The following is a 23599-nucleotide window of genomic DNA, read 5'->3' as shown; positions in this document are numbered from 1 at the left end:
GCAGGGCCCACACCCTTTTACTTGCCTTACAGAGCAGCTCTGGAGCTGTTTAATCACTCAATTGGATTTTTCTGCCAGCATAATTTTTCTCTTACGTCCTAGAGGATGCTGGGGACTCCGTAAGGATAGACGGGCTCCGCAGGAGACATGGGCACTTTAAGAAAGACTTTAGATCTGGGTGTGCACTGGCTCCTCCCTCTATGCCCCTCCTCCAGACCTCAGTTTACTACTGTGCCCAGAGGAGACTGGGTGCTTTTCAGGGAGCTCTCCTGAGTTTCCTGACAGAAAGTATATTTGTTAGATTTTTTTATTTTCAGGGAGCCTGCTGGCAACAGACTCCCTGCATCGAGGGGCGGAGGGGAGAGATGCACACCTACTTCTGTGAGTTGATAGGCTCTGCTTCTTAGGCTACTGTACAGCATTAGCTCCAGAGGGATCGGTACGCAGGTCTCACCCTCGCCGTCCGTCCCAGAGCCGCGCCGCCGTCCCCCTCGCAGAGCCGGAAGATAGAAGCCGGGTGAGTATGAGAAGAAAAGAAGACTTCAGAGGCGGCGGAAGACTTCATGATCTTCACTGAGGTAACGCACAGCAGTAAAGCTGTGCTCCATTGCTCCAATACACCTCACACACGGCAGTCAGTGTAAGGGTGAAGGGCGCAGGGGGGACGCCCTGGGCAGCAATATAGACCTCTCTTTGGCAAAATAAATATATATGCAGCTAGGCACTGTATATATATATAAGAGCCCCCGCCATTTTTTTACTATATTTGAGCGGGACAGAAGCCCGTCGCTGAGGGGGTGGGGCTTCTCCCTCAGCACTCACCAGCGCCATTTTCTCCACAGCACCGCTGAGGGGAAGCTCCACGGACTCTCCCCTGCTTATACCACGGTAGAAAGAGGGTCTTAAAGAAGAGGGGGGCACATAATTAGGCGCATATATATATGGAAATACAGCGCTACTGGGTAAACATAAAATTATTGTGTTTTTTTCCTGGGTCATATAGCGCTGGGGTGTGTGCTGGCATACTCTCTCTCTCTGTCTCTCCAAAGGGCCTTGTTGGGGAACTGTCCTCAGATAAGAGGATTCCCTGAGTGTATGGTGTGTCGGTACACGTGTGTCGACATGTCTGAGGTAGAAGGCTCTCCTAGAGAGGAGCAGGAGCAAATTAATGTGGTGTCTCCATCGACAACGCCGACACCTGACTGGATGGATATGTGGAATGTTTTAAGTGCTAATGTAAACTTATTACACAAGAGATTAGACAAAGCTGAAGCTAGGGAACAGTCAGGGAGTCAACCCATGCCTGTCCCTATGTTGCAGGGACCTTCGGGGTCTCAAATGCGCCCACTATCCCAAATAGTTGACACAGATACCGACACAGATTCTGACTCCAGTGTCGACTACGATGATGCAAAGTTACAGCCAAAATTGGCTAAATGTATTCGATATATGATTATTGCAATAAAAGATGTTTTGCACATCACAGAGTCCCCTGTCCCTGACACGAGGGTACACATGTATAAGGGAAAGAAACCTGAGATAACCTTTCCCCCCTCACATGAGTTGAACGAATTATGTGAAAAAGCTTGGGAATCTCCAGACAAAAAGCTGCAGATTCCCAAAAGGATTCTTATGGCGTATCCTTTCCCGCCAATGGACAGGATACGGTGGGAATCCTCCCCTAGGGTGGATAAAGCATTGACACGCTTATCCAAAAAGGTAGCGCTGCCATCCCAGGATACGGCTACCATCAGGGACCCTGCTGACCGCAAGCAGGAGGTTACCCTAAAGTCCATTTACACACATTCTGGTACCTTACTCAGACCGGCAATTGCGTCGGCCGGGGTTGTAGCGCGGTGGCAGCATGGACAGATACCTTATCAGCAGAGATTGAGACCCTAGATAAGGATGCTATGTTATTGACCATAGGGCATATAAAAGATGCTGTCCTATATATGAGAGATGCTCAAAGTGACATTAGTCTACTGGGTTCTAGAATAAACGCTATGTCGATTTCTGCTAGACGAGTCCTATGGACCCGGCAATGGACAGGTGATGCCGACTCAAAAAGGCATATGGAGGTTTTACCTTACAGGGGTGAGGAATTGTTTGGGAAAGGTCTCTCGGACCTAGTCTCCACAGCTACAGCTGGTAAATCAAATTTTTTGCCTTATATTCCCTCACAGCCTAAGAAAGCACCACATTATCAAATGCAGTCCTTTCGATCACAGAGAAACAAGAAAGTACGAGGTGCGTCCTTTCTTGCCAGAGGTAAGGGCAGAGGGAAGAAGCTGCACAACACAGCTAGTTCCCAGGAACAGAAGTCCTCCCCGGCCTCTACAAAATCCACCGCATGACGCTGGGGCTCCGCTAAAGGAGTCCGCCCAGTTGAGGGCACGTCTTCGAGTTTTCAGCCACATCTGGGTTCATTCGCAGGTGGATCCCTAGGCAATAGAAATTGTTTCTCAGGGTTACAAGCTGAAATTCGAAGAGGTGCCTCCTCGCCGGTTTTTCAAATCGGCCCTACCATCTTCTCCCCAGGAAAGGGAGATAGTATTAAATGCAATTCACAAATTGTATCTTCAACATATGCAGATGAGGGTTCCAGCCAACTTTGGCCCACTGCTTGGATGACATCACCGTATGTAAATCCGTCTTCTGCAGACCTTCTCCCAGGAATGCTTGTACTAGTTGTTGCATTTGGTTTGTTGTTTGGGCGTGCTTCAGTATTAGGCAGCCTTCTGCCCTCCCATGTTCATCTGAAAATATGTGTTCTCCCGGCAGTTGTTGTCCCCAGATGAGAGTTCCCTTGTGCTGCCTCAGTTGAATCTCCTTTACTTGACAGAGATGTGCCTGAGCAGCGGCCCTCCCCAGCCCTATCTCAAATCATACTTATTTTGCATAGGAGATACCATGGTCATAAAGATTGTTCTCCCAGGGTGAGGTTCATTCATTGCATTCTGGGTATGCTGACCCCTGTGATTTCCCCAAATGTGGGAAACTCAACTGCATTATTTGTGGTAGTGGGGCACTGTGTTTGTGTTTTCCTCTTGTCAGCTCTGGTAAAAGTCAGATTTCTTTGTCTCAGATCTTCCTCTAGCCTTGTTCTTCTTTCGAGAGTTCCATTGTGCTGCCTCAGTTTGATCTCCTTCACTTGACAGGGGGGTACCCGAGCAGCGACCCTCCCCAGCTCTAGCCCAACTCCTACATACCTGCCAGGTGAGATACTATGATCATGAAGGTGCTTCTCCCAGGGCAAGGCTCACCCATTGCACTCTGGGTGTGCTGCTCCTGCGATTTCCCCAAATGTGGGAAACTTGACTGCATAATTTGTGTTTCCCCTGGTCGGCTCTCGTATAATTCAGATCTCTTTGTCTCAGGTCTCTCTCCAGCCTAGTTTGCTGTCTGTTTCCACTTCTGTTTTCTTGAGCCGCTCCCTTCTATGCCCTTGCGCACTATCCTGACTTCTCCCGTCTGCTTACTTTGTGCCTTCCAACGCACAATGCGAACTACAGGTAGTGCTGCAGGGCCCACACCCGTTTACTTGCCGTACAGAGCAGCTCTGGAGCTGTTACAGTGCCCAGCTGCTGCAAGAAATCAGCTTGAATGCTTCAGGGGCTGGGGCATAGCCAACATGAGCCCCACACCGAAGGAGGGTGGAGGTATTTAATGCGAACTAGGGGTCATCCAAGCACCGCAAAAGGCCGCCATGCCCTGCATAACCCTTTTCTCTTTTCATATGCAGATGAGGGTTCCAGCCAACTTTGGCCCACTGCTTGGATGACATCACCGTATGCAAATCCGTCTTCTGCAGACCTTCTCCCAGGAATGCTTTTACTAGTTGTTACATTTGGTTTGTTGTTTGGGGGTGCTTCAGTATTAGGCAGCCTTCTGCCCTCCCATGTTCATCTGAAAATATGTGTTCTCCCTGCAGTTGTTGTCCCCAGATGAGAGTTCCCTTGTGCTGCCTCAGTTGAATCTCCTTTACTTGACAGAGATGTGCCTGAGCAGCGGCCCTCCCCAGCCCTATCCCAAATCATACTTATTTTGCATAGGAGTTTCCATGGTCATGAAGATTGTTCTCCCAGGGTGAGGTTCATTCATTGCATTCTGGGTATGCTGACCCCTGTGATTTCCCCAAATGTGGGAAACTCGACTGCATTAATTGTGGTAGTGGGGGACTGTGTTTGCGCTTTCCTCTGGTCAGCTCTGGTAAAAGACAGATTTCTTTGTCTCAGATCTATCTCTAGCCTTGTTCTTTTTTCGAGAGTTTCCTTGTGCTGCCTCAGTTGGATCTCCTTCACTTGACAGGGGGGTGCCCGAGCAGCGACCCTCCCCATCTCTAGCCCAACTCCTACTTACCTGCCAGGTGAGATACTATGATCATGAAGGTGCTTCTCCCAGGGCAAGGCTCACCCATTGCACTCTGGGTGTGCTGCTCCTACGATTTCCCCAAATGTGGGACACTTGACTGCATAATTTGTGTTTCCTCTAGTCGGCTACTCGTATAATTCAGATCTCTTTGTCTCAGGTCTCTCTCCAGCCTAGTTTGCTGTCTGTTTCCACTTCTCTTTTCTTGAGCCGCTGCCTTCTATGCCCTTGTGCACTCTCCTGACTTCTCCTGTCTGCTTACTTTGTGCCTTCCAACGCACAATGCAAACTACAGGTAGTGCTGCAGGGCCCACACCCTTTTACTTGCCTTTCAGAGCAGCTCTGGAGCTGTTACAGTGCCCAGCTGCTGCAAGAAATCAGCTTGAATGCTTCAGGGGCTGGGGCATAGCCAACATGAGCCCCACACCGACGGAGGGTGGAGGTGTTTAATGCGAACTAAGGGTCATCCAAGCGCCGCAAAAGGCCGCCATGCCCTGCATACCCCTTTTCTCTTTTCATATGCAGATGAGGGTTCCAGCCAACTTTGGCCCACTGCTTGGATGACATCACCGTATGCAAATCCGTCTTCTGCAGACCTTCCCCCAGGAATGCTTGTACTAGTTGTTGCATTTGGTTTGTTGTTTGGGGTGCATTAGGCAGCCTTCTGCTCTCCCATGTTCATCTGAAAATATGTGTTCTCCCTGCAGTTGTTGTCCCCAGATGAGAGTTCCCTTGTGCTGCCTCAGTTGAATCTCCTTTACTTGACAGAGATGTGCCTGAGCAGCGGCCCTCCCCAGCCCTATCCCAAATCATACTTATTTTGCATAGGAGATACCATGGTCATGAAGATTGTTCTCCCAGGGTGAGGTTCATTCATTGCATTCTGGGTATGCTGACCCCTGTGATTTCCCCAAATGTGGGAAACTCGACTGCATTATTTGTGGTAGTGGGGGACTGTGTTTGTGCTTTCCTCTGGTCAGCTCTGGTAAAAGTCAGATTTCTTTGTCTCAGATCTTCCTCTAGCCTTGTTTTTTTTCGAGAGTTTCCTTGTGCTGCCTCAGTTGGATCTCCTTCACTTGACAGGGGGGTATCCGAGCAGCGACCCTCCCCAGCTCAAGCCCAACTCCTACTTACCTGCCAAGTGAGATACTATGATCAGGAAGGTGCTTCTACCAGGGCAAGGCTCACCCATTGCACTCTGGGTGTGCTGCTCCTACGATTTCCCCAAATGTGGGACACTTGACTGCATAATTTGTGTTTCCTCTGATCGGCTACTCGTATAATTCAGATCTCTTTGTCTCAGGTCTCTCTCCAGCCTAGTTTGCTGTCTGTTTCCACTTCTCTTTTCTTGGGCCCCTGCCTTCTATGCCCTTGTGCACTCTCCTGACTTCTCCTGTCTGCTTACTTTGTGCCTTCCAACGCACAATGCAAACTACAGGTAGTGCTGCAGGGCCAACACCCTTTTACTTGCCTTACAGAGCAGCTCTGGAGCTGTTACAGTGCCCAGCTGCTGCAAGAAATCAGCTTGAATGCTTCAGGGGCTGGGGCATAGCCAACATGAGCAGCAAGATGCAGCACTGGACTATTAGTAATGTACTGTTGTATGCTGAGCACCACAATGCAGCACAAGACAATGAGCAGTGATACTGAGCACTGATGAGGATACTACAGAGAACTGACACTGAGCAGGAGAGACACACTACTAGTATTACTGAGCAGCAATAAGTAACCACTGATACTGGGCACTGATATTGAGATTTCCACTGAGAGAACATAGCCACGTCCTCTCCGCTCTCTCTTCAATGCACGAGTAAAAATGGCGGCAACGCGCAGCTCTTTATATGGAATCCGAATCTCGCGAGAATCCGACAGCGGGATGAAGACATTTTCCCTTGTTCAGGTTTTCCGAGTCAGGCGGGAACAACCGAGCCTGCCTCGGACCAGTGTAAACCACGTGGAGTTCGTCGGGAATTCGGTTCTCGGAGAACCGAACCCGCTCCTCTATATATACTATATTACTATGTTACTGTAGTATACAGAACACCACAATGCAATGAGCAGTGATAGTGAGCACTGATGAGGATACTAGAACTGACACTGAGCAGCAAGATGCAGCACTGGACTATTAGTAATGTACTGTAGTATGCTGAGCACCACAATGCAGCACAAGACAATGAGCAGTGATACTGAGCACTGATGAGGATACTACTGAGAACTGACACTGAGCAGGAGAGACACACTACTAGTATTACTGAGCAGCAATAAGTAACCACTGATACTGAGCACTGATATTGAGATTTCCACTGAGAGAACATAGCCACGTCCTCTCCGCTCTCTCTTCAATGCACGAGTAAAAATGGCAGCAACGCGCAGCTCTTTATATGTTACAGTGCCCAGCTGCTGCAAGAAATCAGCTTGAATGCTTCAGGGGATGGGGCATGGCCAACATGAGCCCCACACCAAAGGAGGGTGGGGGTGTTTAATGCAAACTAGGGGTCATCCAAGCACTGCAAAAGGCCGCCATGCCCTGCATGCCCCTTTTCTCTATGGAATCCGAATCAGCATGAATGCTTCAGGGGATGGGGCATGGCCAACATGAGCCCCACACCAAAGGAGGGTGGGGGTGTTTAATGCGAACTAGGGGTCATCCAAGCACTGCAAAAGGCCGCCATGCCCTGCATGCCCCTTTTCTCTTTTTATATGCAGATGAGGGTTCCAGCCAACTTTGGCCCACTGCTTGGATGACATCACCGTATGCAAATCCTTCTGCTGCAGACCTTCCCCCAGGAATGCTTGTACTAGTTGTTGGATATGGTTTGATATTTGATGGTGCTTCAGTATTAGGCAGCCTTCCGCCCTCCCATGTTCATCTGAAAAGATGTGGTCTCCCTGCAGTTGTTGTCCCCAGACGAGAGTTCCCTTGTGCTTCCTCAGTTGAATCTCCTTAACTTGACGGGGGAGGGGCTGCCCGAGCTGCCACCCTCCCCAGCCCTATCCCAACTCATACTTATTTTACATATTAGATCTCTTGATCATGAAGATTGTTCTCACAGGGTGAGGTTCATCCATTATATTTTAAAATAGGAAGGTACAAATTACATATTTGAATTGCATCTATGTGCTGGATTCAAATGTCCCCCCCCCCTTCCTTTCTCAATTGTGCCCGTCAGCAGCTATTCTAAGGTTGCTGCCAATGGGTGTGACACATTCATTTCTTCTGTGGGGTACACTGGACTCCACAAGGATTCACATTGGGGTGTAGAGTAGGATCTTGATCTGAGGCACCAACCGGCTCAAAGCTTTTGACTGTTCCCAAGAAGCTCAGTGCATTCTCCTCTATAACCCCGCTTCCATGAACAGGGAGCTCAGTTTGTAGTTGGTGCCTTCAGTAGCAGGCCAATTAACAGGGGCCTGCCTCAGGCAGCCTATTCTTAGCTATTAATTTTGACAAGAAAAGAAGAACTTGTTTTATGAGAATCTACAAGGGCTGCAGCAGGCTAGGTCTAATAGACATCTTTACTGCAGCTTCATCACTCCCAGCGGCGCTGTATACTCCCGTGCCCTGGTTGCTGGGTCACTGCAGCGGAGGCTCCGGTTTCATCCTAAGGTCAGTCACACACACACCACCCTTCCGGATCACGAGGCCGCTGATGAAGGGGAGCGAGGCCGTAGGGGGTGGGCCGTGTGCGCACTGCGGTGGACACTGATTACTGGGCAGCCGCTCCACTAGCCACCAGGTACAGTTAAGGAGCACAGGTCTGGGGGTTTTTCTCCTATATTAACCCAATTTTGTACTGCCCGCAGCGCATTGTGATAGGTAATAGGGCCTGATTCAGGTTGGATTGCAATCACAATAAGCGATCCAACTGCAAAAATTGCTAAGAGCATACGCATGTGCCTGCATTTTCTGCGGCACCCCGCAGAGAATGTGATCGCCTCTGCCTGTCAATCGGGGCGGGGAAGGGGGGGAGAGGTGGGTCAGCAACACTCCATTTCCAAGTCAGGGATGGAGCGGTGCGGGGGCAAGGCTTCAAAATGGGGTCTGCAACGGAGGAGACACAGGGGGCGTGGTCACAGCGGCTGTATGACATCACATTCAGCCGCTGTGATCACAAAAATGGTGGCGGCTTCCTGCGCGCACATACAGTCTGCACCAGCAGGAGCCTACACCATTTTTTATGATCACGCTGAACTGCAGTGCGACTGCAATTACAGCATGGTCAAGAAGGGAGGCGTCATGCTGGGTGGCCATGCCCTGTCACTATGCAGGAGCCAGCACCGCTCACACACTAGTCCCCGGGTGCAGCCCCCAACCCCCGGGACACCCGGAGCAACAAAATGTAGATTCAGGCCACCAGGCCACGCCCCTACCTATGAAACCATGCCTCCTTTTTACCATTGCGCTGCTTATCTGCGCGCACTGCATTACAATCTCCCTCGCCACCTCTCTGGGTGTCACCAGTGATAGTGACACCTCTGCCATGCTTGTAGCAGCTGGTCCTAAGATCTACGCCTCACACCCTGAGTGTTTGCCCTTGTGACTTGTTGATCATCATAGCGAAGCAGATGCTTACAGAAAACTGCAGGGGCTTAGATTGAAAATAAAAAAAATTGATGGGTATAAGGTAGAGAGGAGCGGGTTCGGTTCTCCGAGAACCGAATTCCCCACGAACTCCACGTGGTTTACACTGGTCCGAGGCAGGCTCAGTTGTTCCCGCCTGACTCGGAAAACCTGAACAAGGGAAAATGTCATCATCCCGCTGTCGGATTCTTGCGAGATTCGGATTCCATAGAGAAAAGGGGCATGCAGGGCATGGCGGCCTTTTGCAGTGCTTGGATGACCCCTTGTTCGCATTAAACACCCCCACCCTCCTTTGGTGTGGGGCTCATGTTGGCCATGCCCCATCCCCTGAAGCATTCAAGCTGATTTCTTGCAGCAGCTGGGCACTGTAACAGCTCCAGAGCTGCTCTGTAAGGCAAGTAAAAGGGTGTGGGCCCTGCAGCACCACCTGTAGTTCGCATTGTGCGTTGGAAGGCACAAAGTAAGCAGACGGGAGGAGAAGTCAGGATAGTACACAAGGGCATCCTTTTCTCTTAGTCCGTAGAGGATGCTGGGGTCACATTAAGAACCATGGGGTATAGACGGGATCCGCAAGAGACATGGGCACTTTAAGACTTTCAAAGGGTGTGAACTGGCTCCTCCCTCTATGCCCCTCCTCCAGACTCCAGTTATAGGAACTGTGCCCAGGGAGACGGACATTTCGAGGAAAGGATTTATAGTTAAACTAAGGTGAGCATCTTACCAGCTCACACCTTAAGCATGCCGCAGAACGTGGCATTCAACAGAACACAAGCCAACGGCATGAACAATTGCAGCAAAAAGCTGACCAGAACCGTAACACAACATGTGTATAACCACAAGTAATAACTGCAGACACAGTATGGACTGGGACGGGTGCCCAGCATCCTCTACGTACTAAGAGAAAAGGATTTACCGGTAGGTATTAAAATCCTATTTTCTCATACGACCTAGAGGATGCTGGGGTCACATTAAGAACCATGGGGTTATACCAAAGCTCTTGAACGGGTGGGAGAGTGCGTACGACTCTGCAGCACCGAATGACCCAACTTGAGGTTATCATCAGCCAAGGTATCAAACTTGTAAAACTTAGCAAAAGTGTTTACTAAATAGCTGCTCGGCAAAGTTGCAATGCCGAGACTCCCCGACCAGCTGCCCAGGATGAACCCACCTTTCTAGTAGAATGGGTCTTCACCTAATTCAGTAACGGCAATCCTGCCGTGGAATGAGCATGCTGAATCTTACCACAGATCCAGCGCATAATGGTCTGCATGGAAGCAGGACACCCAATCATGTTGGGAGCATACAGGACAAACAGAGCCTCTGTTTTCCTAATCTGAACCGTTCTGGTGACATAAATTTTCAAAGTTCTGACCACAGCCAGAGACTTTGACTCAACGAAGGTGTCAGTGGCCAAAGGCACCATGTGGAAAGATGAACCACCTTCGGCAGAAATTGTTGACGTGTCCTCAATTCTGCTCTATCTTCATGAAAGATCAAATAAAGGCTCTTGTGATACTGCATGGTTTGTACTGTTTTCCATGTGCTCCCAGATCTTTCAAGCAAGTAGCATGGTCAAGAAAGTTCTGTTTGAAAAGAAACAAACATTTACTGTCATTGTTATGCAAATAAACTTACATTAAAGCTAACAAGAAAGCACACTCGTTCTGTCTTTAAACTGATAAAAGAAACCCCAATAATATGGGGCATGCAAAAATTGAGATAAAACTCAGTTTTGCTCCTCTCCACGGAAATCTTTAATAAAAGGCGAAATATTTGTTAGTTCTGAAGAGAAACCAGAGCATGACCAAGATTCCACCTGTCGCCTGAGTGCCATGCCAGCAGTTCTCATTCAGCTCAAAGTGAGCACCCAATTTGAATGAAAGAAAGCAGATTTCTCACCAGGCTTCCCCTTGCTATAAACATGGTTTGTACTCTTTTCCATGTGCTCCCAGATCTTTCAAACAATTAGTGTGGTCAAGAAAGTTCTGTTTGAAAAGAAACAAACATTTACTGTAATTTCTATGCAAATGAGCTTACATTAAAGCACACTCGTTCTATCTTTAAACCAATAAAATAAAACCCCAATAAGATGGGGCATGCAAAAATTGAGATAAAACTCAGTTTTGCTCCTCTCCACGGAAATCTTTAGTAAAAGGCGAAAGATTTGTTCGTTCTGAAGAGAAACCACAGCATGACCAAGATTCTACCTGTCGCCTGAGTGCCATGCCAGCAGTCCTCATTCAGCTCAAAGTGAGCACCCAATTTGAAAGAAAGAAAGCAGATTTCTCACCAGGCTTCCCCTTGCTATAAACATGGTTTGTACTCTTTTCCATGTGCTCCCAGATCTTTCAAGCAATTAGTATAGTCAAGAAAGTTCTGTTTGAAAAGAAACAAACATTTACTGTCATTTCTACGCAAATGAGCTTACATTAAAGCACACTCGTTCTATCTTTAAACTGATAAAAGAAACCCCAATAAGACGGGGCATGCAAAAATTGAGATAAAACTCAGTTTTGCTCCTCTCCACGGAAATCTTTAGTAAAAGGCGAAAGATTTGTTCGTTCTGAAGAGAAACCAGAGCATGACCAAGATTCCACCTGTCGCCTGAGTGCCATGCCAGCAGTCCTCATTCAGCTCAAAGTGAGCACCCAATTTGAAAGAAAGAAAGCAGATTTCTCACCAGGCTTCCCCTTGCTATAAGCATGGTTTGTACTCTTTTCCATGTGCTCCCAGATCTTTCAAGCAATTAGTATGGTCAAGAAAGTTCTGCTTGAAAAGAAACAGACATTTATTGTCATTGTTATGCAAATATACTTACATTAAAGCTAACAAGAAAGCACACTCGTTCTGTCTTTAATCCGATAAAAGAAACCCCAATAATATGGGACATGCAAAAATTGAGATAAAACTCAGTTTTGCTCCTCTCCACGGAAATCTTTAGTAAAAGGCGAAAGATTTGTTCGTTCTGAAGAGAAACCAGAGCATGACCAAGATTCCACCTGTCGCCTGAGTGCCGTGCCAGCAGTCCTCATTCAGATCAAAGTGAGCGCCCAATTTGAAAGAAAGCAGATTTCTCACCTGTCTTCTCCTTGCTATAAGCATGGTTTGTACTGTATTCCATGTGCTCCCAGATCTTTCAAGCAAGTAGCATGGTCAAGAAAGTTCTGTTTGAAAAGAAACAAACATTTACTGTCATTTCTATGCAAATGAGCTTACATTAAAGCACACTCATTCTATCTTTAAACCGATAAAAGAAACCCCAAAAAGATGGGGCATGCAAAAATTGAGATAAAACTCGGTTTTGCTCCTCTCCACGGAAATCTTTAGTAAAAGGCGAAAGATTTGTTCGTTCTGAAGAGAAACCAGAGCATGACCAAGATTTTTATCTGAAAATATGTGTTCTCCCTGCAGTTGTTGTCCCCAGATGAGAGTTCCCTTGTGCTGCCTCAGTTGAATCTCCTTTACTTGACAGGGGGATGCTCGAGCAGCGACCCTCCCCAGCTCTAGCCCAACTCCTACTTACCTGCCAGGTGAGATACTATGATCATGAAGGTGCTTCTCCCAGGGCAAGGCTCACCCATTGCACTCTGGGTGTGCTGCTTCTGCGATTTCCCCAAATGTGGGAAACTTGACTGCATAATTTGTGTTTCCCCTGGTCGGCTCTCGTATAATTCAGATCTCTTTGTCTCAGGTCTCTCTCCAGCCTAGTTTGCTGTCTGTTTCTACTTCTCTTTTCTTGAGTCGCTCCCTTCTATGCCCTTGCGCACTATCCTGACTTCTCCCGTCTGCTTACTTTGTGCCTTCCAACGCACAATGCAAACTACAGGTAGTGCTGCAGGACCCACACCCTTTTACTTGCCTTACAGAGCGTCTCTGGAGCAGTTACAGTGCCCAGCTGCTGCAAGAAATCAGCTTGAATGCTTCAGGGGCTGGGGAATAGCCAACATGAGCCCCACACCGAAGGAGGGTGGAGGTGTGTAATGCGAACTAGGGGTCATCCAAGCGCCGCAAAAGGCCGCCATGCCCTGCACGCCCCTTGTCTCTTTTCATATGCAGACGAGGGTTGAAGCCAACTTTGACCCACTGTTTGGATGACATCACCATATGCAAATCCATCTGCTGCAGGCCTTCCCCCAGGAATGCTTGCACTAGTTGTTGCATTTGGTTTGTTGTTTGGGGGTGCTTCAGTATTAGGCAGCCTTCTGCCCTCCCATGTTCATCTGAAAATATATGTTCTCCCTGCAGTTGTTGTCCCCAGATGAGAGTTCCCTTGTGCTGCCTCAGTTGAATCTCCTTTACTTGACAGAGATGTGCCTGAGCAGCGGCCCTCCCCAGCCCTATCCCAAATCATACTTATTTTGCATAGGCGATACCATGGTCATGAAGATTGTTCTCCCAGGGTGAGGTTCATTCATTGCATTCTGGGTATGCTGACCCCTGTGATTTCCCCAAATGTGGGAAACTCGACTGCATTATTTGTGGTAGTGGGGGACTGTGTTTGTGCTTTCCTCTGGTCAGCTCTGGTAAAAATCAGATTTCTTTATCTCAGATCTTCCTCTAGCCTTGTTCTTCTTTCGAGAGTTCCCTTGTGCTGCCTCAGTTGGATCTCTTTCACTTGACAGGGGGGTGCCCGAGCAGCGACCCTCCCCAGCTCTAGCCCAACTCCTACTTACCTGCCAGGTGAGATACTATGATCATGAAGGTGCTTCTCCCAGGGCAAGGCTCACCCATTGCACTCTGGTTGTGCTGCCCCTGTGATTTCCCCAAATGTGGGAAACTTGACTGCATAATTTGTGTTTCCCTTGGTCGGCTCTCGTATAATTCAGATCTCTTTGTCTCAGGTCTATCTCCAGCCTAGTTTGCTGTCTGTTTCCACTTCTCTTTTCTTGAGCCGCTCCCTTCTATGCCCTTGCGCACTATCCTGACTTCTCCCGTCTGCTTACTTCGTGCCTTCCAACGCACAATGCAAACTACAGGTAGTGCTGCAGGGCCCACATCCTTTTACTTGCCTTACAGAGCAGCTCTGGAGCAGTTACAGTGCCCAGCTGCTGCAAGAAATCAGCTTGAATGCTTCAGGGGCTGGGGCATAGCCAACATGAGCCCCACACCGAAGGAGGGTGGAGGTGTGTAATGCTAACTAGGGGTCATCCAAGCGCCGCAAAAGGCCGCCATGCCCTGCACGCCCCTTTTCTCTTTTCATATGCAGACGAGGGTTGAAGCCAACTTTGACCCACTGCTTGGATGGCATCACCATATGCAAATCCATCTGCTGCAGGCCTTCCCCCAGGAATGCTTGCACTAGTTGTAGCATTTGGTTTGTTGTTTGGGGGTGCTTCAGTATTAGGCAGCCTTCTGCCCTCCCATGTTCATCTGAAAATATGTGTTCTCCCTGCAGTTGTTGTCCCCAGATGAGAGTTCCCTTGTGCTGCCTCAGTTGAATCTCCTTTACTTGACAGAGATGTGCCTGAGCAGCGGCCCTCCCCAGCCCTATCCCAAATCATACTTATTTTGCATAGGAGAGACCATGGTCTTGAAGATTGTTCTCCCAGGGTGAGGTTCATTCATTGCATTCTGGGTATGCTGACCCCTGTGATTTCCCCAAATGTGGGAAACTCAACTGCATTATTTGTGGTAGTGGGGGACTGTGTTTGTGCTTTCCTCTGGTCAGCTCTGGTAAAAGTCAGATTTCTTTGTTTCAGTTCTTCCTCTAGCCTTGTTCTTCTTTCGAGAGTTCCCTTGTGCTGCCTCAGTTGGATCTCCTTCACTTGACAGGGGGGTGCCCGAGCAGCGACCCTCCCCAGCTCTAGCCCAACTTCTACTTACCTGCCAGGTGAGATACTATAATCATGAAGGTGCTTCTCCCAGGGCAAGGCTCACCCATTGCACTCTGGATTTGCTGCCCCTGCGATTTCCCCAAATGTGGGAAACTTGACTGCATAATTTGTGTTTCCCCTGGTCGGCTCTCGTATAATTCAGATCTCTTTGTCTCAGGTCTCTCTCCAGCCTAGTTTGCTGTCTGTTTCCACTTCTCTTTTCTTAAGCCGCTCCATTCTATGGCCTTGCGCACTATCCTTACTTCTCCCGTCTGCTTACTTTGTGCCTTCCAATGCACAATGCAAACTACAGGTAGTGCTGCAGGGCCCACACCCTTTTACTTGCTTTACAGAGCAGCTCTGGAGCTGTTACAGTGCCCAGCTGCTGCAAGAAATCAGCTTGAATGCTTCAGGGGCTGGGGCATAGCCAACATGAGCCCCACACCGAAGGAGGGTGGAGGTGTTTAATGCGAACTAGGGGTCATCCAAGCGCCGCAAAAGGCAGCCATGCCCTGCACACCCCTTTTTTATTTTCATATGCAGACGAGGGTTGAAGCCAACTTTGACCCACTGCTTGGATGACATCACCATATGCAAATCCGTCTGCTGCAGGCCTTCCCCCAGGAATGCTTGCACTAGTAGTTGCATTTGGTTTGTTGTTTGGGGGTGCTTCAGTATTAGGCAGCCTTCTGCCCTCCCATGTTCATCTGAAAATATGTGTTCTCCCTGCAGTTGTTGTCCCCAGATGAGAGTTCCCTTGTGCTGCCTCAGTTGAATCTCCTTTACTTGACAGAGATGTGCCTGAGCAGCGGCCCTCCCCAGCCCTATCCCAAATCATACTTATTTTGCATAGGAGATACCATGGTCATGAAGATTGTTCTCCCAGGGTGAGGTTCATTCATTGCACTCTGGGTATGCTGACCCCTGTGATTTCCCCAAATGTGGGAAACTCGACTGCATTATTTGTGGTAGTGGGGGACTGTGTTTGTGCTTTCCTCTGGTCAGCTCTGGTAAAAGTCAGATTTCTTTGTCTCAGATCTTCCTCTAGCCTTGTTCTTCTTTCGAGAGTTCCCTTGTGCTGCCTCAGTTGGATCTCCTTCACTTGACAGGGGGTGCCCGAGCAGCAATCCTCCACAGCTCTAGCCCAACTCCTACTTACCTGCCAGGTGAGATACTATGATCTTCACTGTTAGGGCAATCAGGATGTGGAATTCCCTGCCAGGGAAGGTGGTAATGGCGGACTCTGTAATTGGATTTAAAAAAGGAATGGATACATTTCTGAATGAAAAAGCTATCCAAGGTTATAATACTTAAAATATCAACATGGTTAATCCGGGGGTAACATGAGTTATAGTAGCTAACTAGTCATAAAACATTATTCAGCAAGTATGTAGAATCATCACAACTTAAAACAGGTTGAACACGATGGGCAATTTGCCTCTATTCAACCTCAAAAACTATGTTACCATATGTTACTATATTACTATGTTACTGTAGTATACAGAACACCACAATGTAATGAGCAGTGATAGTGAGCACTGATGAGGATACTAGAACTGACACTGAGCAGCAAGATGCAGCACTGGACTATTAGTAATGTACTGTAGTATGCTGAGCACCACAATGCAGCACAAGACAATGAGCAGTGATACTGAGCACTGATGAGGATACTACTGAGAACTGACACTGAGCAGGAGAGACACACTACTAGTATTACTGAGCAGCAATAAGTAACCACTGATACTGAGCACTGATATTGAGATTTCCACTGAGAGAACATAGCCACGTCCTCTCCGCTCTCTCTTCAATGCACGAGTAAAAATGGCGGCAACGCGCAGCTCTTTATATGGAATCCGAATCTCGCGAGAATCCGACAGCGGGATGATGACATTTTCCCTTGTTCAGGTTTTCCGAGTCAGGCGGGAACAACCGAGCCTGCCTCGGACCAGTGTAAACCACGTGGAGTTCGTCGGGAATTCGGTTCTCGGAGAACCGAACCCGCTCCTCTATATATACTATATTACTATGTTACTGTAGTATACAGAACACCACAATGCAATGAGCAGTGATAGTGAGCACTGATGAGGATACTAGAACTGACACTGAGCAGCAAGATGCAGCACTGGACTATTAGTAATGTACTGTAGTATGCTGAGCACCACAATGCAGCACAAGACAATGAGCAGTGATACTGAGCACTGATGAGGATACTACTGAGAACTGACACTGAGCAGGAGAGACACACTACTAGTATTACTGAGCAGCAATAAGTAACCACTGATACTGAGCACTGATATTGAGATTTCCACTGAGAGAACATAGCCACGTCCTCTCCGCTCTCTCTTCAATGCACGAGTAAAAATGGCAGCAACGCGCAGCTCTTTATATGGAATCCGAATCTCACGAGAATCTGACAGCGGGATGATGACATTTTCCCTTGTTCAGGTTTTCCGAGTCAGGCAGGAACAACCGAGCCTGCCTCGGACCAATGTAAACCACGTGGAGTTCGTGGGGAATTCGGTTCTCGGAGAACCGAACCCGCTCCTCTCTACCTTATACCCATCAATTGTTTTTATTTTCAATCTAAGCCCCTGCAGTTTTCTGTAAGCATCTGCTTCGCTATGATGATCAACAAGTCACAAGGGCAAACACTCAGGGCTTGAGGCGTAGATCTTAGGACCAGCTGCTACAAGCATGGCAGAGGTGTCACTATCACTGGTGACACCCAGAGAGGTGGCGAGGGAGATTGTAATGCAGTGCGCGCAGATAAACAGCGCAATGGTAAAAAGGAGGCATGGTTTCATAGGTAGGGGCGTGGCCTGGTGGCCTGAATCTACATTTTGTTGCTCCGGGTGTCCCGGGGGTTGGGGGCTGCACCCGGGGACTAGTGTGTGAGCGGTGCTGGCTCCTGCACAGTGACAGGGCATGGCCACCCAGCATGACGCCTCCCTTCTTGACCATGCTGTAATTGCAGTCGCACTGCAGTTCAGCGTGATCATAAAAAATGGTGTAGGCTCCTGCTGGTGCAGACTGTAGAGAAAAGCTGCTGTGACCACGCCCCCTGTGTCTCCTCCGTTGCAGACCCCATTTTGAAGCCTTGCCCCCGGACTAAGAGAAAAGAATGCCCTTGCGCACTATCCTGACTTCTCCTCCCGTCTGCTTAATTTGTGCCTTCCAACGCACAATGCGAACAAGAGGTGGTGCTGCAGGGCCCACACCCTTTTACTTGCCTTACAGAACAGCTCTGGAGCTGTTACAGTGCCCAGCTGCTGCAAGAAATCAGCTTGAATGCATCAGGGGATGGGGCATGGCCAACATGAGCCCCACACCAAAGGAGGGTGGAGGTGTTTAATGCGAACTAGGGGTCATCCAAGCACTGCAAAAGGCCGCCATGCCCTGCATGCCCCTTTTCTCTTTTCATATGCAGATGAGGGTTCCAGTCAACTTTGGCCCACTGCTTGGATTTACATCACCGTATGCAAATCCGTCTGCTGCAGACCTTCCCCCAGGAGTGCTTGTACTAGTTGTTGCATATGGGCCCTCATTCCGAGTCGTTCGCTCTGTAAATTTCATCGCATCGCAGTGAAATTCTGCTTAGTACGCATGCGCAATATTCGCACTGCGACTGCGCCAAGTAATTTTACAATGAAGAAAGTATTTTTACTCACGGCTTTTTCTTCGCTCCGGCGATCGTAATGTGATTGACAGGAAATGGGTGTTACTGGGCGGAAACAGGCCGTTTTATGGGCGTGTGGGAAAAAACGCTACAGTTTCCGGAAAAAACGCAGGAGTGGCCGGAGAAACGGGGGAGTGTCTGGGCGAACTCTGGGAGTGTTTGTGACGTCAAACCAGGAACGACAAGCACTGAACTGATCGCAGATGCCGAGTAAGTCTGAAGCTACTCTGAAACTGCTAAGTAGTTTGTAATCGCAATATTGCGAATACATCGGTCGCAATTTTAAGAAGCTAAGATTCACTCCCAGTAGGCGGCGGCTTAGCGTGTGTAACTCTGCTAAAATCGCCTTGCGAGCGATCAACTCGGAATGAGGGCCATGGTTTGATATTTGATGGTGCTTCAGTATTAGGCTGCCTTCCGCCCTCCCATGTTCATCTGAAAAGATGTGGTCTCCCTGCAGTTGTTGTCCCAAGATGAGAGTTCCCTTGTGCTGCCTCAGTTGAATCTCCTTTACTTGACAGAGATGTGCCTGAGCAGCGGCCCTCACCAGCCCTATCCCAAATCATACTTATTTTGCATAGGAGATACCATGGTCATGAAGATTGTTCTCCCAGGGTGAGGTTCATTCATTGCATTCTGGGTATGCTGACCCCTGTGATTTTCCCAAATGTGGGAAACTCGACTGCATTATTTGTGGTAGTGGGGGACTGTGTTTGTGCTTTCCTCTGGTCAGCTCTGGTAAAAGTCAGATTTCTTTGTCTCAGATCTTCCTCTAGCCTTGTTCTTCTTTCGAGAGTTCCCTGGTGCTGCTTCAGTTGGATCTCCTTCACTTCACAGGGGGGAACCCGAGCAGCGACCCTCCCCAGCTCTAGCCCAACTCCTACTTACCTGCCAGGTGAGATACTATGATCATGAAGGTGCTTCTCCCAGGGCAAGGCTCAACCATTGCACTCTGGGTGTGCTGCTCTTGCGATTTCCCCAAATGTGGGAAACTTGACTGCATAATTTGTGTTTCCCCTCATCGGCTCTCGTATAATTCAGATCTCTTTGTCTCAGGTCTCTCTCCAGCCTAGTTTGCTGTCTGTTTCCACTTCTCTTTTCTTGAGCCGCTCCCTTCTATGCCCTTGCGCACTATCCTGACTTCTCCCGTCTGCTTACTTCGTGCCTTCCAACGCACAATGCGAACTACAGGTAGTGCTGCAGGGCCCACACCCTTTTACTTGCCTTACAGAGTAGCTCTGGAGCAGTTACAGTGCCCAGCTGCTGCAAGAAATCAGCTTGAATGCTTCAGGGGCTGGGGCATAGCCAACATGAGCCCCACACCGAAGGAGGGAGGAGGTGTGTAATGCAAACTAGGGGTCATCCAAGCGCTGCAAAAGGCCGCCATGCCCTGCACGCCCCTTTTCTCTTTTCATATGCAGACGAGGGTTGAAGCCAACTTTGACCCACTGCTTGGATGACATCACCATATGCAAATCCATCTGCTGCAGGCCTTCCCCCAGGAATGCTTGCACTAGTTGTTGCATTTGGTTTGTTGTTTGGGGGTGCTTCAGTATTAGGCAGCCTTCTGCCCTCACATGTTCATCTGAAAATATGTGTTCTCCCTGCAGTTGTTGTCCCCAGATGAGAGTTCCCTTGTGCTGCCTCAGTTGAATCTCCTTTACTTGACAGAGATGTGCCTGAGAAGCGGCCCTCCCCAGCCCTATCCCAAATCATACTTATTTTGCATAGGCGATACCATGGTCATGAAGATTGTTCTCCCAGGGTGAGGTTCATTCATTGCATTCTGGGTATGCTGACCCCTGTGATTTCCCCAAATGTGGGAAACTCGACTGCATTATTTGTGGTAGTGGGGGACTGTGTTTGTGCTTTCCTCTGGCCAGCTCTGGAAAAAGTCAGATTTCTTTGTCTCAGATCTTCCTCTAGCCTTGTTCTTCTTTCGAGAGTTCCCTTGTGCTGCCTCAGTTGGATCTCTTTCACTTGACAGGGGGGTGCCCGAACAGCGACCCTCCCCAGCTCTAGCCCAACTCCTACTTACCTGCCAGGTGAGATACTATGATCATGAAGGTGCTTCTCCCAGGGCAAGGCTCACCCATTGCACTCTGGGTGTGCTGCCCCTGCGATTTCCCCAAATGTGGGAAACTTGACTGCATAATTTGTGTTTCCCTTGGTCGGCTCTCGTATAATTCAGATCTCTTTGTCTCAGGTCTCTCTCCAGCCTAGTTTGCTGTCTGTTTCCACTTCTCTTTTCTTCAGCCGCTCCCTTCTATACCCTTGTGCACTATCCTGACTTCTCCTCCCGTCTGCTTACTTTGTGCCTTCCAATGCACAATGCAAACTACAGGTAGTGCTGCAGGGCCCACACCCTTTTACTTGCCTTACAGAGCAGCTCTGGAGCTGTTACAGTGCCCAGCTGCTGCAAGAAATCAGCTTGAATGCTTCAGGGGATGGGGCATGGCCAACATGAGCCCCACACCAAAGGAGGGTGGAGGTGTTTAATGCGAACTAGGGGTCATCCAAGCACCGCAAAAGGCCGCCATGCCCTGCACGCCCCTTTTCTCTTTTCATATGCAGATGAGGGTTGAAGCCAACTTTGACCCACTGCTTGGATGACATCACCGTATGCAAATCCGTCTTCTGCAGAACTTCCCCCAGGAATGCTTGCACTAGTTGTTGCATTTGGTTTGTTGTTTGGGGGTGCTTCAGTATTAGGCAGCCTTCTGCCCTCCCATGTTCATCTGAAAATATGTGTTCTCCCTGCAGTTGTTGTCCCCAGATGAGAGTTCCCTTGTGCTGCCTCAGTTAAATCTCCTTTACTTGACAGAGATGTGCATGAGCAGCGGCCCTCCCCAGCCCTATTCCAAATCATACTTATTTTGCATAGGAGATACCATGGTCATGAAGATTTTTCTCCCAGGGTGAGGTTCATTCATTGCATTTTGGGTATGCTGACCCCTGTGATTTCCCCAAATGTGGGAAACTCAGCTGCATTATTTGTGGTAGTGGGGGACTGTGTTTGTGCTTTCCTCTGGTCAGCTCTGGTAAAAGTCAGATTTCTTTGTCTCAGATTTTCCTCTAGCCTTGTTCTTCTTTCGAGAGTTCCCTTGTGCTGCCTTAGTTGGATCTCCTTCACTTTACAGGGGGGTACCCGAGCAGCGACCCTCCCCAGCTCTAGCCCAACTCCTACTTACCTGCCAGGTGAGATACTATGATCATGAAGGTGCTTCTCCCAGGGCAAGGCTAACCCATTGCACTCTGGGTGTGCTGCTCCTGCGATTTCCCCAAATGTGGGAAACTTGACTGTATAATTTGTGTTTCCCCTGGTCGGCTCTCGTATAATTCAGATCTCTTTGTCTCAGGTCTCTCTCCAGCCTAGTTTGCTGTCTGTTTCCACTTCTCTTTTCTTGAGCCGCTCCCTTCTATGCCCTTGCGCACTATCCTGACTTCTCCTCCTGTCTGCTTACTTTGTGCCTTCCAACGCACAATGCGAACTACAGGTAGTGCTGCAGGGCCCACACCCTTTTACTTGCCTTACAGAGCAGCTCTGGAGCTGTTACAGTGCCCAGCTGCTGCAAGAAATCAGCTTGAATGCTTCAGGGGCTGGGGCATAGCCAACATGAGCCCCACACCAAAGGAGGGTGGAGGTGTTTAATGCAAACTAGGGGTCAGCCAAGCGCCGCAAAAGGCCACCATGCCCTGCACGCCCCTTTTCTCTTTTCATATGCAGACGAGGGTTGAAGCCAACTTTGACCCACTGCTTGGATGACATCACCATATGCAAATCCATCTGCGGCAGGCCTTCCCCCAGGAATGCTTGCACTAGTTGTTGCATTTGGTTTGTTGTTTGGGGGTGCTTCAGTATTAGGCAGTCTTCTGCCCTCCCATGTTCATCTGAAAATATATGTTCTCCCTGCAGTTGTTGTCCCAAGATGAGAGTTCCCTTGTGCTGCCTCAGTTGAATCTCCTTTACTTGACAGAGATGTGCATGAGCAGCGGCCCTCCCCAGCCCTATTCCAAATCATACTTATTTTGCATAGGAGATACCATGGTCATGAAGATTTTTCTCCCAGGGTGAGGTTCATTCATTGCATTTTGGGTATGCTGACCCCTGTGATTTCCCCAAATGTGGGAAACTTGACTGCATTATTTGTGGTAGTGGGAGACTGTGTTTGTGCTTTCCTCTGGTCAGCTCTGGTAAAAGTCAGATTTCTTTGTCTCAGATCTTCCTCTAGCCTTGTTCTTCTTTCAAGAGTTCCCTGGTGCTGCCTCAGTTGGATCTCCTTCACTTCACAGGGGGGAACCCGAGCAGCGACCCTCCCCAGCTCTAGCCCAACTCCTACTTACCTGCCAGGTGAGATACTATGATCATGAAGGTGCTTCTCCCAGGGCAAGGCTCAACCATTGCACTCTGGGTGTGCTGCTCCTGCGATTTCCCCAAAATGTGGGAAACTTGACTGCATAATTTGTGTTTCCCCTCGTCGGCTCTCGTATAATTCAGATCTCTTTGTCTCAGGTCTCTCTCCAGCCTAGTTTGCTGTCTGTTTCCACTTCTCTTTTCTTGAGCCGTTCCCTTCTATGCCCTTGCGCACTATCCTGACTTCTCCCGTCTGCTTACTTCGTGCCTTCCAACGCACAATGCGAACTACAGGTAGTGCTGCAGGGTCCACACCCTTTTACTTGCCTTACAGAGTAGCTCTGGAGCAGTTACAGTGCCCAGCTGCTGCAAGAAATCAGCTTGAATGCTTCAGGGGCTGGGGCATAGCCAACATGAGCCCCACACCGAAGGAGGGTGGAGGTGTGTAATGCGAACTAGGGGTCATCCAAGCGCTGCAAAAGGCCGCCATGCCCTGCACGCCCCTTTTCTCTTTTCATATGCAGACGAGGGTTGAAGCCAACTTTGACCCACTGCTTGGATGACATCACCATATGCAAATCCATCTGCTGCAGGCCTTCCCCCAGGAATGCTTGCACTAGTTGTTGCATTTGGTTTGTTGTTTGGGGGTGCATCAGTATTAGGCAGCCTTCTGCCCTCACATGTTCATCAGAAAATATGTGTTCTCCCTGCAGTTGTTGTCCCCAGATGAGAGTTCCCTTGTGCTGCCTCAGTTGAATCTCCTTTACTTGACAGAGATGTGCCTGAGCAGCGGCCCTCCCCAG

General features: G+C 48.9%; 23 non-coding genes and 2 pseudogenes across 23 annotated transcripts; 20 read left to right on the top strand and 5 right to left on the bottom strand.

Annotated features, from left to right (window-relative positions):
• Window positions 1–2888: 2888 nt before the first annotated feature.
• On the top strand, window positions 2889–3052 carry LOC135040396 (U1 spliceosomal RNA). Its single transcript, XR_010234301.1, has one exon. It is a non-coding gene; the product is annotated as a U1 spliceosomal RNA (small nuclear RNA).
• A 152-nt stretch (window positions 3053–3204) lies between these two features.
• LOC135040316 (U1 spliceosomal RNA) lies at window positions 3205–3367 on the top strand. Its single transcript, XR_010234244.1, has one exon. It is a non-coding gene; the product is annotated as a U1 spliceosomal RNA (small nuclear RNA).
• A 671-nt stretch (window positions 3368–4038) lies between these two features.
• On the top strand, window positions 4039–4202 carry LOC135040393 (U1 spliceosomal RNA). Its single transcript, XR_010234298.1, has one exon. It is a non-coding gene; the product is annotated as a U1 spliceosomal RNA (small nuclear RNA).
• Window positions 4203–4354: 152 nt separating this feature from the next.
• Window positions 4355–4518, top strand: LOC135040318 (U1 spliceosomal RNA). The gene has a single exon (XR_010234246.1). It is a non-coding gene; the product is annotated as a U1 spliceosomal RNA (small nuclear RNA).
• Window positions 4519–5182: 664 nt separating this feature from the next.
• Window positions 5183–5346, top strand: LOC135040309 (U1 spliceosomal RNA). The gene has a single exon (XR_010234238.1). It is a non-coding gene; the product is annotated as a U1 spliceosomal RNA (small nuclear RNA).
• Window positions 5347–5497: 151 nt separating this feature from the next.
• LOC135040347 (U1 spliceosomal RNA) lies at window positions 5498–5661 on the top strand. The gene has a single exon (XR_010234262.1). It is a non-coding gene; the product is annotated as a U1 spliceosomal RNA (small nuclear RNA).
• A 4978-nt stretch (window positions 5662–10639) lies between these two features.
• LOC135040369 (U5 spliceosomal RNA) lies at window positions 10640–10755 on the bottom strand. Its single transcript, XR_010234275.1, has one exon. It is a non-coding gene; the product is annotated as a U5 spliceosomal RNA (small nuclear RNA).
• A 275-nt stretch (window positions 10756–11030) lies between these two features.
• On the bottom strand, window positions 11031–11146 carry LOC135040363 (U5 spliceosomal RNA). Its single transcript, XR_010234270.1, has one exon. It is a non-coding gene; the product is annotated as a U5 spliceosomal RNA (small nuclear RNA).
• Window positions 11147–11420: 274 nt separating this feature from the next.
• Window positions 11421–11536, bottom strand: LOC135040360 (U5 spliceosomal RNA). Its single transcript, XR_010234267.1, has one exon. It is a non-coding gene; the product is annotated as a U5 spliceosomal RNA (small nuclear RNA).
• A 286-nt stretch (window positions 11537–11822) lies between these two features.
• Window positions 11823–11938, bottom strand: LOC135040361 (U5 spliceosomal RNA). The gene has a single exon (XR_010234268.1). It is a non-coding gene; the product is annotated as a U5 spliceosomal RNA (small nuclear RNA).
• A 270-nt stretch (window positions 11939–12208) lies between these two features.
• LOC135040359 (U5 spliceosomal RNA) lies at window positions 12209–12324 on the bottom strand. Its single transcript, XR_010234266.1, has one exon. It is a non-coding gene; the product is annotated as a U5 spliceosomal RNA (small nuclear RNA).
• A 144-nt stretch (window positions 12325–12468) lies between these two features.
• On the top strand, window positions 12469–12631 carry LOC135040312 (U1 spliceosomal RNA). The gene has a single exon (XR_010234240.1). It is a non-coding gene; the product is annotated as a U1 spliceosomal RNA (small nuclear RNA).
• Window positions 12632–13302: 671 nt separating this feature from the next.
• Window positions 13303–13466, top strand: LOC135040390 (U1 spliceosomal RNA). Its single transcript, XR_010234295.1, has one exon. It is a non-coding gene; the product is annotated as a U1 spliceosomal RNA (small nuclear RNA).
• Window positions 13467–13618: 152 nt separating this feature from the next.
• LOC135040338 (U1 spliceosomal RNA) lies at window positions 13619–13781 on the top strand. The gene has a single exon (XR_010234258.1). It is a non-coding gene; the product is annotated as a U1 spliceosomal RNA (small nuclear RNA).
• A 671-nt stretch (window positions 13782–14452) lies between these two features.
• LOC135040377 (U1 spliceosomal RNA) lies at window positions 14453–14616 on the top strand. Its single transcript, XR_010234283.1, has one exon. It is a non-coding gene; the product is annotated as a U1 spliceosomal RNA (small nuclear RNA).
• Window positions 14617–14768: 152 nt separating this feature from the next.
• On the top strand, window positions 14769–14931 carry LOC135040346 (U1 spliceosomal RNA). The gene has a single exon (XR_010234261.1). It is a non-coding gene; the product is annotated as a U1 spliceosomal RNA (small nuclear RNA).
• Window positions 14932–15602: 671 nt separating this feature from the next.
• Window positions 15603–15766, top strand: LOC135040386 (U1 spliceosomal RNA). The gene has a single exon (XR_010234291.1). It is a non-coding gene; the product is annotated as a U1 spliceosomal RNA (small nuclear RNA).
• Window positions 15767–19006: 3240 nt separating this feature from the next.
• On the top strand, window positions 19007–19170 carry LOC135040367 (U1 spliceosomal RNA). Its single transcript, XR_010234274.1, has one exon. It is a non-coding gene; the product is annotated as a U1 spliceosomal RNA (small nuclear RNA).
• Window positions 19171–19322: 152 nt separating this feature from the next.
• LOC135040343 (U1 spliceosomal RNA) lies at window positions 19323–19457 on the top strand (annotated as a pseudogene).
• A 699-nt stretch (window positions 19458–20156) lies between these two features.
• LOC135040389 (U1 spliceosomal RNA) lies at window positions 20157–20320 on the top strand. The gene has a single exon (XR_010234294.1). It is a non-coding gene; the product is annotated as a U1 spliceosomal RNA (small nuclear RNA).
• Window positions 20321–20472: 152 nt separating this feature from the next.
• LOC135040302 (U1 spliceosomal RNA) lies at window positions 20473–20635 on the top strand. The gene has a single exon (XR_010234231.1). It is a non-coding gene; the product is annotated as a U1 spliceosomal RNA (small nuclear RNA).
• A 674-nt stretch (window positions 20636–21309) lies between these two features.
• On the top strand, window positions 21310–21473 carry LOC135040379 (U1 spliceosomal RNA). Its single transcript, XR_010234285.1, has one exon. It is a non-coding gene; the product is annotated as a U1 spliceosomal RNA (small nuclear RNA).
• Window positions 21474–21625: 152 nt separating this feature from the next.
• On the top strand, window positions 21626–21788 carry LOC135040323 (U1 spliceosomal RNA). The gene has a single exon (XR_010234251.1). It is a non-coding gene; the product is annotated as a U1 spliceosomal RNA (small nuclear RNA).
• Window positions 21789–22462: 674 nt separating this feature from the next.
• On the top strand, window positions 22463–22626 carry LOC135040270 (U1 spliceosomal RNA). The gene has a single exon (XR_010234200.1). It is a non-coding gene; the product is annotated as a U1 spliceosomal RNA (small nuclear RNA).
• A 152-nt stretch (window positions 22627–22778) lies between these two features.
• Window positions 22779–22915, top strand: LOC135040341 (U1 spliceosomal RNA; annotated as a pseudogene).
• Window positions 22916–23599: the final 684 nt, after the last annotated feature.

The sequence above is a fragment of the Pseudophryne corroboree genome, unplaced genomic scaffold, assembly GCF_028390025.1.
Source record: "Pseudophryne corroboree isolate aPseCor3 unplaced genomic scaffold, aPseCor3.hap2 scaffold_739, whole genome shotgun sequence".
Classification (NCBI taxonomy): domain Eukaryota; kingdom Metazoa; phylum Chordata; class Amphibia; order Anura; family Myobatrachidae; genus Pseudophryne; species Pseudophryne corroboree.
This window is presented reverse-complemented; position numbering and strand designations above follow the sequence as displayed.